We start from the raw sequence: 14,172 nt of genomic DNA, 5'->3' as shown, positions 1-14,172 counted from the left end.
AGCAGCCCCTTGATTTTCATTTACTCTTTTTTGATTTGTTTATTTGGTTATTTTGGAAGTTTTTTCTTTTTTTTTTTTTTTTAATTTTCCCACTGTACAGCAAGGGGGTCAGGTTATCCTTAGATGTATACATTGCAGTTACAGTTTTTTCCCCCACCCTTTCTTGTGTTGCGACAGGAGTATCTAGACATAGTTCTCAATGCTATTCAGCAGGATCTCCTTGTATATCTATTCTAGGTTGTGTCTGATATGCCCAAGCTCCCGATCCCTCCCACTCCCTCCCCCTCCCATCAGGCAACCACAAGTCTCTTCTCCAAGCCCATGATTTTCTTTTCTGAGGAGATGTTCATTTGTGCTGGATATTAGATTCCAGTTATAAGTGATATCATATGGTATTTGCCTTTGTCTTTCTGGCTCATTTCACTCAGGATGAGATTCTCTAGTTCCATCCATGTTGCTGCAAATGGCATTATGTCATCCTTTTTTATGGCTGAGTAGTATTCCATTGTGTATATATACCACCTCTTCCGAATCCAATCATCTGTCGATGGACATTTGGATTGTTTCCATGTCCTGGCTATTGTGAATAGTGCTGCAATGAACATGAGGGTGCATGTGTCTCTTTTAAGTAGAGTTTTGTCCGGATAGATGCCCAAGAGTGGGATTGCAGGGTCATATGGAAGTTCTATGTATAGATTTCTAAGGTATCTCCAAACTGTTCTGCATAGTGGCTGTACCAGTTTACATTCCCACCAACAGTGCAGGAGGGTTCCCTTTTCTCCACAGCCCCTCCAGCACTTGTTATTTGTGGAGTTATTAATGATGGCCATTCTGACTGGTGTGAGGTGGTATCTCATGGTAGTTTTGATTTGCATTTCTCTTATAATCAGCGATGTTGAGCATTTTTTCATGTGTTTGTTGGCCATCTGTATATCTTCCTTGGAGAAATGTCTCTTCAGGTCTTTTGCCCATTTTTCCATTGATTGATTGGCTTTTTTGCTGTTGAGTTGTATAAGTTGCTTATATATTCTAGAGATTAAGCCCTTGTCAGTTGCATCATTTGAAACTATTTTCTCCCATTCTGTAAGTTGTCTTTTTGTTTTCTTTTCGGTTTCCTTTGCTGTGCAAAAGCTTTTCAGTTTGATGAGGTCCCATGGGATTATTTTTGCTCTAATTTCTATTGCTTTGGGAGACTGACCTGAGAAAATATTCATGATGTTGATGTCAGAGAGTGTTTTGCCTATATTTTCTTCTAGGAGTTTGATGGTGTCCTGTCGTATCTTTAAGTCTTTCAGCCATTTGGAGTTTATTTTTGTGCATGGTGTGAGGGTGTGTTCTAGTTTCTTTGCTTTGCATGCAGCTGTCCAGGTTTGCCAGCAATGCTTGCTGAATAGACTTTCTTTTTCCCATTTGATGTTCTTGCCTCCCTTGTCAAAGATTAATTGACCATAGGTGTCAGGGTTTATTTCTGGGTTCTCTGTTCTGTTCCATTGGTCTGTCTGTCTGTTTTGGTACCAGTACCACACTGTTTTGATGACGGTGGCTTTGTAGTATTTCTTGAAGTCTGGGAGAGTTATGCCTCCTGCTTGGTTTTTGTTTCTCAGGATTGCTTTGGTGATTCTGGGTCTTTTGTTGTTCCATATAAATGTTTGGATTGTTTGTTCTAGTTCTGTGAAAAATGTCATGGGTAATTTGATAGGGATTGCATTGAATCTGTAGATTGCTTTGGGTAGGATGGCCATTTTCACAATATTGATTTTTCCAATCCAGGAACATGGAATATCTTTCCATTTCTTTACATCTTCTTTGATTTCTTTGATTAAAGTTTTATAGGTCTCGGCATATGGGTCCTTTACCTCCTTGGTCAGGTGTATTCCGAGGTATTTGATTTTGTGAGGTACAATTTTAAAAGGTATCGTATTTTTGTATTCCTTTTCTAATGTTTCATTGCTGGTATACAGAAATGCAACTGACTTCTGAATGTTAATCTTATATCCTGCCACTTTGCTGAATTTATTAATCAGTTCAAGGAGTTTTGGGGTTGAGTCCTTAGGGTTTTCTAGGTATAGTATCATGTCATCTGCATACAGTGACAGTTTGATCTCTTCTCTTCCTATATGGATGCCTTTTATTTCTTTTGTTTGTCTAATTGCTGTGGCTAGGACTTCCAAAACGATGTTGAAGAGCAGTGGTGAGAGTGGGCATCCCTGTCTTGTTCCAGATTTGAGTGAGAAGGCTTTCAGTTTTTCCCCATTGAGGATTATATTTGCTGTGGGTTTATCATAAATGGCTTTGATTATGTTCAGGAATGTTCCCTCTATACCCACTTTGGCGAGGGTCTTGATCATGAATGGATGTCGGACTTTGTCAAATGCTTTTTCTGCGTCTATTGAGATGATTATATGATTTTTGACTTTTTTTTTTGTTGATGTGGTGTATGATGCTGATTGATTTGCGTATGTTGAACCATCCTTGTGAACCTGGGATGAACCCAACCTGGTCATGGTGTATAATTTTTTTGGTATGTTGTTGGATTCGGTTGGCTAAGATTTTGTTGAGAATTTTTGCATCTATATTCATCAATGATATTGGGCGATAGTTTTCTTTTTTGGTGGTATCTCTGTCTGGTTTTGGAATGAGGGTGATGGTGGCCTCATAGAATGTCTTTGGGAGTATTCCTTCTTCTTCAACCTTTTGAAAGAGTTTAAGGAGGATGGGCACCAATTCCTCTTTATATGTTTGATAAAATTCACCTGTGAAGCCATCTGGTCCTGGACTTTTATTTGTAGGGAGTGATTTTATGACCTCTTCAATTTCATTTCTAGTGATCGGTCTGTTCAGTTGGTCTGTTTCTGCTTGATTCAGTTTTGGCAGGCTGTAAGATTCTAGAAAATTGTCCATTTCTTCCAGATTGTCAAACTTGTTGCCATACAGTTGTTCATAGTATTCTCTTATGGTTTTTTGTATTTCTGCTGTTTTTTCTTAATTAAAGACTGCAAATATATTTGCATGCCTCTTTGGTCTCATCCTTCACCAATATGTCCCATGCAGATTAATCCACTCCAAATAGCATTTTCTTTATTTCTTTGCAATATTTCCTTACAGTCTTCTAATTTTTCCTACTTACTGTACTGGCATTAGTTTTCCTTCAGGTGCTGGCAAATATTCTACTTAAACAAAAGAAAAAAATCCCCAGTAGTACTTGGTATGTCCGGTTTCTTTTCTTGGAGGAGAAAGAAAAGAGAGAAGAATTTGGATATTTTTAAAAATATTGTAATTCCATAAAGAAAATGGAAGAAATGCTTTTTGGAAACAATGTGTTTTTCTGAATCAACTAGATGTGTTTGTTTTTATAGCTGAAGCTTTCCGAAGAACACTTCTGGAATCATCAAACTTAAGTGTTACTATATTTGCTATTTTAAATATTTAATTAGGAAGCCTAAAGTGTTACATATGTTACAGCCTAGGCATTTTGTTGGAAGCTAAGAATTTAGAATCAAAGAGATAAATTTCTTCCATTATTATCCAAATTAATGTTGTAGTCATTTAGTGGGGTAGGAGAAAAATAAGAGGAAAAAATTCCACAAGCAAAGAATAGCCTTAGTGTCAAAGACAGATCCTCATGAAGGCAATGGTGTTAACCATTTTAAAAATTCTAAAATAGTATTAATTTGAGACTATATGCTAAAAATGGTGAGGCTACAATATGGAAAATTAGAACCCACCTCCCCACTGAGGTGGGTGAGGAAGAAATTTTTATTGTGTTAAATCACTGAAACTTTGAAGTTTTCTGCTATTGCAGCTAACATTACTTACCCTGACAGAAACTGAGGCTCAGTGATGTGGCAACATGTTTAAGATGCCACAGTGAATTAAGGGCATAGCAGTTTGGTGCTAATTTCACCAAATGATACTGCTCTAATTATAGGAGGCTCCACCTTCTTACCTCTCTTATTTTTTAAAGCTAACTTGTAAAAGGTGCCTGTTTGCAAGTGATCACTTGTTTCCTTTTACAGCTTACCTCAGGTAAATGTACAAACTTCACTGTATGACCGTGACATTAAACCAAGTCATCATATCATAAAATTGTGGTTGCAACTACTCCAAAACATGGAGAGCAGCTCTGTCATAGAGCATATTCAGATAAATGAAGAGACATTGCTTATAATTTCTACTTTTGCCCAGTAATAGGAGAGGACAGCCTGACATGACACAGTCAAAGGGTTCCAAAGTCTCAAACAGCAAGAATTTTATGTACTTTAAACAATGCTCTCTCCTCCCTCTACCAATTTCTCTACACTAAATTTAATTATATGAGTATATCTTACTTTAACAACCCCACAGTGTAGAGCATAGTGTCTTTAAACAAAGCCCTAAATAGAAACCCTAATAAATCACAGTGTTTTGGATAAGAGCCATGTCTACAGGAGAAACTGGGATGGAAGATAAATGATACTTCAGAGGGACATTCTCCTAAATGGTTTTATCCTCAGTAAAAATGACAGTCCCCTACCTGGGTTGGAAGAATATAATGGAATCTCCTGGGAAACTGGAAGGGGCAAGAGGTCACTAAATTGAAGTCAGTCCCTTCCCACCAAACAACCATGTCTAGACTGATCTTGACCAAGAGTAAAGGACCTCAAAAGCAAAACACTGAGCAATGGAGACATTAAGAAGTCCTTTCTTCCTTTCTTTTTTTTCTTTTTTTTTTTTTTTTTTGTGTGACTAATAGTAGAATTAAAAAAAAAAAAACCATAAAAATTAACATCAATGCAGGGAAAAGTCAGTAAACAAAGGCAAGAACAGGGACACAAGAGGTCAAATTTTAGGCCAGACAAGAGAAACACAAACTTCAGGTCCAAGAGACTGACCTTGTAATGAAGAAATAAAGATGCTTATGGGGGCAGAAGTTAGGACTTTAAAAATCTAGATTCAAGACCTAATTCTACATCAGCTGGAGTTTGGGGATGTCACTTGTTGAAGCCTATTTTTCACATATATAATAGGAACACAGAATTGCATCTGAAAGGAATTTATTTTAAGCAAATTCAAATTAGGCACTCAGCAAATAAAGAGAAACAATTTAATTAGTGCAAGAGTTTTCTAATCATTAATGGCAATGGCTGTGGGCTTTAGGAGGCCTGGACCATTGTTCTGGCATCGCCTGTGCCACTCATGGTGTGTGTTAGACTGTAAGCCTCATGAGGTCAAAAACTTATCTCTTGTTCATCACTGTATTTCCAGTGTCTAGAATAATATCTGTCATGTAGGAGCACATAAAATTTTGGGAAGGGATGGAGAGAGGGAGAAAGGGTAGCAAAGAAAAAAGGAAGGAAGAAATAGTGAGCATCTTGCTGCACTGTGTCTCTATTTTTTTGGCATGGTATGACCCCAAAGAGAAGACACCCATCTTACCAGTTGTGAGTGGAACAAACACCGGTGAAGTCTCATATTTGTGAGAAAACTAGCTCTATTAGACTTTTTGAAAAATAGAATTCTCAGGGATAGTTTTGACTATACACAAGATTTTGCTTATGTACTTCACAACTCAACTGCCAAATAAGATGCAACTCTCCTGTAATATTAGTTATAAAAATTCTTCTATAACCCAACTCACCAGGCTCATTTAAGACCTCAGTAAGATTCAAATATAGAATGATATTCTGTATAATAATGTTGTAGCAGACAAATGCCAGGTCAAAATAATCTGTATCATTATCTGACTTCACCTACTAGTATATGCTCTTATATTGAATTCTGTCACATAACACAACTACTGCATATAAATTCTGTAGTTACCTGAAGAAGGAATTTCTGCAGTTGAACTACTGGAGATGATAATACCCAAAGGACAGGAAAATTAGCCAAGGAAGTAAATATCTGCTACTCATTCCATCAACCACTTTAGTCTTGTAGCACTATTGACATTCCCATCTTGGCTCTGTGGGGTTTGTCAATAGAGATGCTCACAAACAATTAAAAGCTGTTGCTACCATTGTGAAGCTTGTAAGCATGTATTCACTACTATTTGTGAGGTGTTTGATAATCTTGTGACAACTAAATTGGTCAGTCACTGCTAAAATCATGCGGGCTCATGGTTAAGGGAGCCACCTGTGTCTTCAGACACTCCTGAGTTCAAGATCAGTTTCTCCAGTTATTTATTTATCATATGACTTTGGACAGATCATTTACCCCCCTTTTTGTGTTCTCTCTCTCTCAAATGAAAAATAGCACACCCACTGTGCAACTCAAACTTTACAGGTCCTGATAAGAGCTATTTAGTTATCGTTCTAAAGCTCATACTACAGTCCTGCCCATGCATATGGCATCCCTTGACCCCAGGTGACGAAGACAAAAACTTAAGCGTCATCACTGATGCCCTCCTTCCCTAGACTCATTCTTAACATCCAAACATCACCAAGTTCTGTCCTTTATTCTTCCAAAATACATTTGCTTTCTAACCACTTCTCTTCTTCTCCCCTACCACACCACTGTAGCTTTTTGTGAACTTCAGTAGCTTCTTAACTGGGTTTATTTTCCTCTTTGCCCTTGTCATGATTCTTTTTCAACCTCCTGTCAGAGCTGCCATTACTTTGCTCAAAGACTTTCAATGGTTTTCCCTTCCTCTCTATTAGTATAAAATTCAATTTCTATACCATACCCCACCCAAAGATTTTTGTGGATTCCAGTACTTGCCTTCCTTTGTGAGTTCATCTCCTAACCTTTCCCCAAAACTCACTCCTGTCCAAGTAGATGGTTCTGTTCCTCACACACAGCAAACATATTCACAAGTGATGTTTTTTCCATTACTGTTCTTCCTTATGTCTAGAATGCTCTCCTGGGCACTTATCAACAGATTAGCTCAGTCACATCCCTCAGAGCTCAGAAAATCTTTCCTTGACAACTTTCATTAAATGTCTCCTGCTCCTTGTGGATCTCAATAACCCCAGTCTTTCTAGAAACCACACCAGTCTATAATTATCTTCTTTATCTATTTAGTAATTTTCTCCAATACTAGAAAGTAACTTTCATAAGATCAGAGAACTTGTCATGACTCTGTCAGTATGTGACACTAACTAAATATTTTTGACTTATAGAATGAATGATGGAACAAAGAGAGAAAAATACATATTAAAGGCTTGGATTCCCAAAGGTATCTTTGATTATACATAATGTTACCCCTATGTATTTAGAACCCATCTCTTAAGTAGGATAAAATTCTATTGCAAACTTACCCGCATAGCTTAATTTATTAGGCTTAGAGAAACTCAAAGAGATCCAAATGTATAATAGGTACTTGTAAAAATATTAGGCACTTTACAAATTTTATATGTATTTTTATTATCATATTTTGATTCTCAGTGTATCCTTTTATATTAATACTGGTACATAATATAACAGAGTATTCCTGTAATAGAATGGTTTTAGAGACAAGAAACATAAAGGAACAGGAAGTCTATTTGAACCCTGCTTACTGATAAAGGGAATTTATTGGCTCAATATCCAAGAAGTCCTACAGATAAGGCAGACCAATCAGAACCCAGAATCTGTTTCTTTGTGATTCTCTTGTACCTCCCTTTTTCTCTCTGTTGACTTCATCCTTGAGCTGGTCTTGGAGAAGCTGCCACATTTTGCCATGGCAATGTCCACAGCCAAGGGAAGCCATCTTTCCATGACTTTCTATTCTAAATATCCTCAGCAATTCCCATCCTGTATCCTTTACTTACATGGAGTCATTTGACATTTCCTGAACCAAATCTTTTTTCCAGGAAGTGTTAGCTCTCTTAGGCGTGAGTAGCTACACCAATTACCATCAAAGAGATAGGAAACAAATCAGACTCATTCTGTAACTAGAGACAGGCTTGCTTCACCTGAAGCACTGGTGTTACAAGGAGGAACTATAAATGCCAAAGGGTAAATCAGGCAGGAAGGTGCAATACACCCACTATGTTTATGAAGATTGAATGACTTAAGGTAGGTAGAGCACTTAGACAATACCTAGGATATAGAAAAATGTTCAGTAACATTAACTGCTCTTTAATTGGATGAAAACAAATCTGTTTTTCTAAATAAAATTCTAGAAATTTGGGCAAAAAAAGAATTGATGTCAAATCAAGAGAAATTATGGTTTCATATACACTATTTTGTAGATTTTTTTTCTTGACCTGAGATTAAGCATTATTGTATATTTTTCCATTTGGATTTTGGTCAATCAATATGTTTTAGTATCTACACCATGAAAGACATGATTTAAAGTGCTGCATAACACATTAAGTCTAAAATACAGCTTTTTTCAGGAGCTTGGAAGCTAACACATGACATATGTTCCAAGTCAACATACAATAATATTGTAAGTACTAAATAAGTTGAGCTATATCAACATGCAAAAAGTAAAATACTAATATTCATATGTAATACAAATAAGCATATATAATATATTTATATTATAATAGAAATACTAAATGAGTGGTTGACCACAGCAGTGTTTAAGAGACAGGACACTAGAGCCTTGCCAAACAGAATTTGAATCCTGGCTACTGATTTAGTATCTAGGATTAGTGCTCCTTCCCTTTAGTTCCCTCACCTGTAAAATGTACCTATCTCATTGGGTTGATGCAAATAAATACTATCAATGCATCAGGCACATCATGAGTACTCCATAATGGTAAGCTACTCTTAGAATCATCATTCTCATTATGATTCAATTTTATAGAATTCCAGAAAAAGAAAAAAATCGAAATAGATGGGTTTGGTCTTAGTCTTTTGTGTGTGTGTGCTTTTTAGGGTCACACTTGGAGCATATAAAAGTTCCCAGGCTAAGGGTTGAATCAGAGCTACAGCTGCTGGCCACAGCCACAGCCACAACAACGCAGGATCTAAGCCCCTTCCGAGACCTACACTACAGCTCACACCAATCCCGGATACCCAACCCACTGAACGATGCCAGGGATCAGACCTATATCCTCATGGATACTAGTCAGTTTCCTTTCTACAACAGGACCTCTAGTATTAGTCTTAAAGGGAATGTAGGATTCAAACAGGAGAGGAGATCTCTGGCCATGTAATCGCAACTCACACTTGGGAACTCGGTAAGTAACCCAAAATGTCTAACAGGTGGAAATCCACGTAATAACAGATCAACATATTGCATTTGTCCAACAGCAGCTCGCAATCCTTCTATTTTTAAGTTTAAACAGCTATTATCTTCCATCATTCCCATTCCCAACTCAGTTCACTTCTGTTGAGACCGGTAGTTAAATACCTCAAATTCCTTTTCAGAATGAGCTATGTTGCAAGAAGGAAAAGACCTGTTCTTATTTGCTATTGAAATTCCAGAAAGGCACATAGTACCTAACACACTTAAAGTGCCCTGTGAGTAACTACGGAATAAGTGATGATGGAGTAAAAATAAATGAGTTAATGAAATGACTTGCTTAGAATTATCTGACAAGAAAACAGCAGGGATGAATCTGGGCAAGAACCTGGGTCTCCTAACTCCTGATCATTTTTAATTGTTTCCTGGGACACATGACTCCCTCCACATAAAGGAATTATGAGAGAGGAGATTGCATGGAGCATCTTTGAAGAGTGCAGTGGTCAGGAGCTCAGGTGAACACATAAGGAATTGGTCCATTAATTTCTAAGAGTCAACATAGTGTAGTGGGGAAGAGCACAGGTCTAGTTAAAACCTTAGTTCCTTCTTTTACGTGGTTCTGTGACCTTGTGAAGGTTATTTAACCTTTCTATATCTCATCTCCTGCATCCATAAAAAAGGGGTAAAATGATAGTATGTGTGGGATGTCAAGGCCTCTCTAATGAGATAAACTTAAATTGCCTCCGGCCGGGTTAAAAATTATCAGACCGTTATTACCCCTTCTGTCTTACTGCAATTGTTAGAGTGTCCTCAAGCTCCTCCTGAACAACCTGGCCTACTCCTTTCTGCCCCCTACTAGAAAAGGTATTTGGCCCACTCCTCATCCCACTCCTACTGGGGCAATATATGCCCCAACCCAACCAGCAAGTGTATCATAAGAACCTCTCCTCTCTCCTTTGTCCCTAGGCTATAAAAAGAGACACAACCACATGCTCTGGGTCAGCTCTCCCTGATCATTAGGAATTCATCACACTGTGCTAGCATCATCCCTTAGCTCAATAAACTTATCTTTCCTTTCACCCCTGCTTTGAGTCTGGAAATTTTTTTTCAAACCCATGCATAGACTCTGAGAGTATAAATCTCATAGAGTGGTAATGATTAAAGGAAACAATGCATATAGATTACATAAAACGGTGTTTATGACATATAAAGAACTCAATAAATGTCAGCAATTATTATTTAGAAAGATGTGAGAACCTATCTTTTAGAGTCTTACTGCTTTTTATTTGCCCCACTCCCCCAACCCTGTCCCTTTGCATAACAATGCATGCAACTCAGAGTTCTGTTGCTCTACTGTCAGTGCCTTTGATGTTGGCTTTTCCAGCTCTAGGAAAAGAACTCTCAAAGAAGGAGGGGGTAGTCTCTGCTTCATTGAAATTGCTGAAATCACTCCATGGAAGAAATCACCTACCTCATCAAACACATGATTCAAACTGAGAAAAATGGTCAGTATTCCATTTTATGAGTCTGAAACTCAGGACCAGCTACACAATTTGTGCACCCCAGTGCAAAATGAAAATTTGAGGCTTCTTGTTTAAAAAGCATTAATAAATTCAAGGCAGAAACACAGAGCATTAAACCAAATATGAGGCCCTCCAGAGCCCATGCACAGGTTTTACACCCATAAAGCCAGGCCTGCAGATGCTCTAAAACTTTCTGCTTCTCCTTTCCTCTTCCTTTGTGGTCATCTTTCTGCAACTTTTTACCTAGATTCAGATTTGGATTCCACCCCTTACTGGCCTCCATGCTCATAGACATGATGTTTAATTCTCTATACCTCTATTTTCTCATCTGAAAATTGAGGATAATGGATAATAATAGAAATCTTATAGATTTATTATGAAGATTCAAAGAGCTAATAATTTAAAAGCTTTTAAATAATATCTAACACAGTGGTTCTCAAACGTGGCTATCTATTAGAATCAGCTGAGAACTGTTATAAAATATGTAATTGCCTGGGTCCCACCCATATCCAATTAAATGAGAGTCTTTGAGGGTGGGGCCAGGAAAACGTAGTTTTAAAAAGCCTCTCAAGAGATCTGAATGAACAGGAGAGTTGGAGGCCACTGATCTTATGTATGATGAGTGCTCAATAGTAAATAACAAGAATAAATAATGAATGCTATAATAAATAATAAAATACAAATATAAATATAAAATAATAAATAATAAATGCTGGCCAGTTATTACTATACAGCTTAGCTAAACAAAGAAATAAAATGTCCTAAATTTCAGTTCTTCCCCTGAATCAGCTCTGCATCTGGCTTCTTTCTCCCATTCTCATGTGCTTTGATCTGGCATGTACCTGCAACCAATATAAATCAATACCAAAGATGTCTTACAGTGCTCCCACTGAGACAAAGGTACCTTTGAATACAGGCCTTCTCATTAACCCAGAGATGAGAGGGGAAATGTCAACTCCTCCAACAGGGGTATTTCCTTTGATATCAGGGTGGCATGTGTTCCAATAACTCAGCACTCTGTGTGTTTCGGGGGGCAGGGAGGACTTCAGTCAAGTCACCAGAGATCCCTAAATAATGCAAAGCAAAGAGAGACAAGACAGTGGTGAGAATGTTAATTTCTCAGGCTTGTATATCACTCCCATCAGAGTGGATAATCATCTTTTTGAAAATGTCCTTGTCATATTTATGATGGTGACACATCCATTATGAATACTGTAGTTCATGTGCAACATGACCTGACAAATATTGAATATTCTAGGCTACATTTAATTCCAAAGTAACTAAAATCCTTTGTGTTTCTTAGTAACCAGGAAGGTTTTTGCTCACATGAAGCTTAAATAATAAGGCCCTTTATGACTTGTCCTTCATGGTCAATCTATCAATTCGGACCTGGACTGGGGTTGAGGAGGGAGCTGGAAGAGTGGTCAGCTGAGTCCATTTGGCCTTAAAATCATAAAGATCTCCATCTCCCGCTGAGGTTCACAGATACTTTATTGGAGGGTAGCTGGCTGAGTCAGCCACAAATGGTTTCTTAGCTGACATCAGCTGACCATCTCATCTAGCTAAATAATAGGGTTACAGACTCAAGGATCTTGGGATTCAGAATAGAAGATTTGTGGAGACCTTCAGAGGCCCCAGTTCCAACATCCAACTGTAAAATACCTGTTATGTTTGCTGAGACTGTGGGTTTTGGACAAAAAGCAGACCCTACTCAGAGCCATTTGGCTCTCTAAATTCTAAATACTCAACTCAAGGGCTATTACCAACTAACACAGATTTAGATGGCAAAATAATCATCATAGTGAGGACAGGATTTTCAATAAATTATGAAAGCTTTGTGAGTCAAGACAAATATATCTTTTGAGAATAGGATAGACTAGATTGAAGTAGACCTGATCAGAGTGTTTTCCTTTCAGTTAAATAAGCTGTTGGGATTAACTACTTTCTAAAAGTTAAGTTTATATATGTTTCTGTGTGTGCATATTAGGTCTCAATGTAAAATGGAATTTTTGCTATGATTCAAGGTCCAAAAGAATGAAATTCACCCTACTAGGGGGTTAGTGTCTGCTCAGAGCAGAGTTTATAAACCAAGGACTCACAGGATACCTATGGCCCATTAGGAGAGAATGCAGTGGGGGGTTTGTTGTTGTTGTCGCTTTGTTCTGTGGTTTACACACACACACACACACACACACACACACACACAGGTTTTGAAAATATATGAGATAAGAGCCAGCAATTAAAAGTCTGGAAGTATTACCTTTTAAAAAGACAGATTTTTCCATTTCTCTTCAAATACAAGAATATCTGAAAATAATGAATCCACTTTCCCACAGACCAGGATAACTCAGGTTAACTTTTTTCCCCAAAATGAAAAAGTCTGATAGTAAGTCAAATAGATCAATTTCTATGCTATTTTTTATCCCTAGTTCTTTGACTTGTCAGTAAATTTTTATGTGCCATATGCTCCCAACTCAATCAACATTTTTGGCCTTATTACCCACTGATCTTCTGTCCTAGCCAAATCAGAGAATGAACCTTCCCCACCATCTTCTGACTATATGGTACTCTCTCTCCTCCTCAGCAACTTTGCCAATTGAATGAAACCTTTACAAAAGCACAGTTTAAATATGTACTGGGCTGTTATAATATTCTGTGATAATCTATGTGGGAAAAGAATCTGAAAGAGAATGTATGTGTGTACATGGATAACTGAATCAATCTGTGTACAGAAGAAATTATTGCAATATTGTAAATCAACTAGACTTCAATAAAACTTAAAATGTTGGGGAGAAAAGCCTATAACACACAACATTAGTATATAGGATCCAGAATTTAGGCAGATCTAGGATCCAGAATTTAGGCAGATCTTGAAGGTACGGTAGAAGGTGTCTCTCATATAATTTGTCAAGATCTATTGTGATACAAAAGTTCATCCTTTTGGGACAAAGGCTGAGTTGACAGTTTTATTGGCAAAGGGATGGAAATAAGAAAAACAAAATTTGTGTGACTATCCTAAGAAAGATATAATTAGACTCCTTAGATATATAGACAACCAAGTTATCTAAGATGCTTCTCAAAAGGGCTCTGTCTAAATGTGCTTTATTCTCAGAATCCATTAGCCAAGGTCATAGACACATGGAACCTATTTTCCTTCTTTTCTTTTATCAGTTCATTGTTAGATTTATTTTCAATTTTATTAACCCATTTATATATATTTACTGTATTTAATTAGAAAAAATAATAATAAAGAAAATCATGTAAAATTCCATCAGCAATGGAATTTCTGGTTCCATTGTCCAATTATAATATTATTTTATATACCCAGAATATTCCTAAATGTTGTATATGATTAATTATACTTACAGTCTATTCTTATGGCATTTACCCAGCAATTTTTCTTAAATAAAATATCTTATATTATAAAAAAATAAAATAATCTAAATATGTAAATCTTCCTGAAAGCCTCTTTTCTTCTTTCTTTATCTCTGGTAGTTCCTGTTCCTGAATTCTACTAATACATTGTATTTCTCTACTAGTCTTGCAACACTCAAA

The 14,172-nt window shown here is 37.1% G+C and overlaps 1 long non-coding RNA gene across 1 annotated transcript in view; it reads right to left on the bottom strand.

The window, feature by feature from the left end:
* Nucleotides 1–11,521: 11,521 nt before the first annotated feature.
* Nucleotides 11,522–14,172, bottom strand: part of LOC106505636 (uncharacterized) — a 188,482-nt gene continuing 185,831 nt past the window's right edge. Inside the window, exon 4 of the long non-coding RNA XR_014823508.1 lies at nucleotides 11,522–11,684. This is a non-coding gene — a long non-coding RNA (uncharacterized LOC106505636). The remainder of the gene's footprint in view (nucleotides 11,685–14,172) is intronic.

The sequence above is a fragment of the Sus scrofa genome, chromosome 13 (assembly GCF_054392235.1).
Source record: "Sus scrofa isolate SSC_HxYL_T2T_F1_AM1 chromosome 13, Sscrofa_HxYL_maternal_Yorkshire_Landrace_v2.0, whole genome shotgun sequence".
Lineage (NCBI taxonomy): Eukaryota > Metazoa > Chordata > Mammalia > Artiodactyla > Suidae > Sus > Sus scrofa.
The sequence above is the reverse complement of the archived record's forward strand: the minus strand, read 5'-3'. Positions and strand labels throughout refer to the sequence as shown.